We start from the raw sequence: 4195 nt of genomic DNA, 5'->3' as shown, positions 1-4195 counted from the left end.
GTTGCCGGACCAGCTAGTTCAGGAACAGCTTCTTCCCTACGGCTGTTACACTACTTAACTCTGCACTTTGGTGATTACCAACACCATTAACTGCCTGTAAATCCCTGTAAACCTCTGTAAACCCCCTGTAAACGCCTCTAAACGACACTAAACACATGTAAACCCCTATAAAACACAGTAAAACCCTCTAAACTACTCGAAATCGCTCTGCGCCTCAAGCCCTCTAAACCCCTCAAAACGAATCTAAACCACTCGAAACCCCTCTGAACCCCTCTAAACGCCTCGAAAGCCCTCTATACCTTTCTAAACCCATCTAACCCCTCGAAACCAGTCTATAGCCCTGGATCTATCTAACCCGCTCGAAACCACTCGAAATCCTTCGAACCTTTCGAATCCACTCTAAACCCGTCTTAATCATTCGAAACCCCACTAAAGACCTCTTATACACTCTAAGCCATTCTTATCGCCTCTGAGCCCCTCTCAACCCCTCTAAACATCGCTAAGCCCATCTAAACCCCTCTAAACAACTCTAAACCTCTCTAAGCCCCCCTATACCCTCTAAAACCCTCTAAACCCCTTGACACCCCTCTAAACCCTTCGAACCAGCTCTAAACCCCTCTAAACCCCTATATACCATCTAACCCCCTCTAAACCTACAACCCTGTAAACCCCGCCAAACCCCCTCAAAACTCAGATAACCCCGTCTATACCCCTCTAAACATCTCAAATGTCCAGACTTAAGAACAGATTCGCACAGGATGGAGTTTCAGATGCAGGTTACAACCGAAGATAGACACACAATGCTGGAGTAACCCAGAGTGACAGACAGTTTCTCTGGAGAAAATTGTATCGAAAAGGAACAGTGCGAGTCCGCACTGACAAGCGATCACCACACATTATCGATGTCCTACACGCACTGGGGACAAATTACATTTAAACCTGTATATCTACAAACCTATGCTACTTTTGAGATTGGGAGGAAACCGAAGATGTCGGAGAAAATCCATGCGGTCAGGGGGAGGACGTATAAACTCCATACATACAGCACCCTTGGTCGGGATTGAACCCGCTACTCTGGCGCTATAAGGCAGCAACTCTACCGTTGTGTCTCCGAGCTGGATAGCTTTAGCTGAGAAACACAGATATAACCAGCTGGACAGGCAGCATTTCTGGAGAAAATCCACGCTGTCACGGGCAGAACGTACAAACCGCGCGGAATCGATCCCGGGTCTCTGAACGTGAGGCAGCTGTGCCACGGTTTACTCTCCCCTAATTTCCGATTTACTGGTGCCATCCCCTAAATCCCCATTTATTGGTGTCCTGCCCAAATTCACCATGTAATGCTGCGCTCCCTAATTCCCCATTTATGAGTGCCCTCCCCTAATTCCCCATTTATGAGTGCCCTCCCCTAATTCCCCATTTATGAGTGCCCACCCCTAATTCCCCATTTACTGAGGCTTGCTCTTTTTGCACCAGGCAGCGTGTGCGCGCGGCTCGTGGTTTGCAGATGAGGTTCGCAGCTTTCCCAGCAGGCTCGTACTTTTCGCACCAGGCTCGCACATTTTTGCGCAACGCTTGCAATTTTCGCAGTTTTCGCAGCAGGCTCGTACTTTTCTCTCCAGTATCGCAATTATCGCAGGCGCCCCTCTAAACATCTCTGAACAATTCTGAACCCCCTCTGACCACCTCTAAACACCTCTAAACTCCTCCAAGCCCCTCTAAACCAACCTACATCCGCCTGAACTCCTCTGAACACTACACCCCTCCAAACCCCATTAAAATCCTCTGGACGGCTCTAAAACCATATATTCCCCTCTGAACTCCTCTGAACCACTCTAACCCCATCTAACCCCGTCTAAACCACTCTGAACTCATCTAAACCGCTCTAAACGATTCTGAACACCTCTAACACAAATTAATTCCTCTAAACCTTCTGAACCCCACGAAATTCATCTGAACACTTCTAAACCCCTCTGACCCACTGTAAACCCTTCCAAACCCCTCTAAATCCCTCTAAACCCATCTGAACCGCTGAAAGGCACCCTAAAACCCTCGGAACCCCAGTAAACCCTTCTAAACCCCTCTAAACCTCTCAAAACTTGCGTGAGCCACTCTCAACCCCTCTAAACACCCCTGAAACCCTCTGAACAGTTATGAACCCCTCTGAACCACTATAAACGCACTCCACTCTAAACCCCTCTGAACCTCTGTAAACATCCCTGAACCACTCTGAACACGTCCAAACCCCTCTAAACCACTGAAACCACCCGTAATCCGCTCCTAAGCCCTCTAACCCCCCTCTGATCCACTCTAAACCTCTCTCGACCCCATTTAAACTCCTCTAAACCCTTCTAAACCGCTCTGAACCACTGTGAACCCCACGGATCCACTCTAAATCCCTCTAAACCATCAGAACCACTCTGAAACCGTTTAAACACCTATACACATTTCAAAAATACCTCTAAACCCCTCGTAACCCCCCGACATCTCTCTAATCATCTATGAACCCATCTAATCCCCTCTAAACCCCGCTAACCCATCTAAACATCATCAAACCAAATTAAACCACTATAACCCCTCTAATCCCTCGAACCCTCTTTTTGCACCAGGCAGCTCGTAGTTTGCAGACGAGGTTCGCAGCTTTCGCAGCACGTTCGCACTTTTCCCACCAGGGTCGCACATTCAGCACCAGGCTCGTACTTTGCGCACCAGCTCGCACTTTTTGGACGAGGCAGGCAGTTTATGCAGACGGCTCGTACTTTTCGCACCAGGCTCGCACATTTTTGCGCAACGCTCGCAATTTTCGCACTTTTCGTAGCAGGCTCGTACGTTTCTCCCCAGTCTCGCAATTTTCGCAGGCGCCCCTCTAAACACTTCTGAACCATTTTGAACCCCTCTGACCACCTCTAAACACCTCTAAATCCATCCAAGCCCCTCCAAATCACTCTACACCCCCCTGAACTCCTCTGAACACTACACCCCTCCAAACCCCACTAAACTACTCTGAACGGCTCTCAACCCATATATTCCCCTCTGAACCCCTCTGAACGACTCTAACCATCTCTAACCCCATCTAAACCATTCTAAACCCATCTAAATCCCTCCAAACGCTTCTGAACACCTCTAAACACAAATTAATCCCGCTAAACACCTCTGAACCTCACGAAATTCATCTGAACACTTCTGAACCCCTCAGACCCACTGTAGTCCCTCCCAAGCCCCTCTAAACCTCTCTAAACCCATCTGAACCCCCTGAAAACCACTAAAACTATCGGAACCACAGTAAATCCCTCTATACCCCTCAAAACCTCTCGAAACCTCTCTAAACATCCCTGAACCACTCTCAACCCCTTTAAACCACTCTGAAACCCTCTGAACAGTTCTTAACCCATTTGAACCTCTCTAAACGCACTCCAAACAACTCTAAACACTCTAAACACCCATGTAAACCTCCCTGAAACCCTGTGACCACATACAAACCCCTCTAAACTACTGGAAACCCCCGTAATCCGCTTCTGTCCGGAACCCCTCTGAACACCTCCAAACCCATCTAAACCCCATCAAACTCATCTAAACCGCTCTAAACCCTCTAATCCCTCGAAACCCCACTAACCCCGCCAATCCCCTCGAGAACCACTCGAAACCAATCTAAACCACTCGAAACCCATCTAAACACGTCAAAACCCTTGAAAAACCCGCTAAACCCCTCTAACCCGTGGGCAACCTTCTCAAGCCTCGAGCCAACACTCTCCCTACCTCTACTCCGTCCCTCTGCAACTCATTCCTCCACTTCTTCGCTGATAAGATCAGCACCATCTATCAATCTTTATCCACTGTACCCGACACCCCAGCATCTACTCCACCACCTACCAAGGCCCCTCCTTTCAAAATATCCATTGACCTACTTACCCCTCCTCCACACTGCTTCCTCTCCCAGTTTGACATGGTCATCCCTATTGCAATCTCCAAACTCATCTGCTCTTCCAAACCCACCACCTGCTCCCTCGATCCTCTCCCCACTCCCCTGTTGAAGTCCTGCCTCCCCGTTCATTGCCCCTACCTCACTAATCTCTTCAACTCCTCATTGTCCCAAGGAATTGTCCCCTCCGCTTTCAAAACTGCTGCTGTTACACCAATCTTAAAGAATCCTGGTCTTGATCCCTCCTCTCCCATTAACTGCCGCCCAATCTCAAAC

This window comes from Amblyraja radiata, unplaced genomic scaffold (assembly GCF_010909765.2).
Source record: "Amblyraja radiata isolate CabotCenter1 unplaced genomic scaffold, sAmbRad1.1.pri S105, whole genome shotgun sequence".
Lineage (NCBI taxonomy): Eukaryota > Metazoa > Chordata > Chondrichthyes > Rajiformes > Rajidae > Amblyraja > Amblyraja radiata.
Note: the sequence above shows the minus strand (reverse complement) of the source record.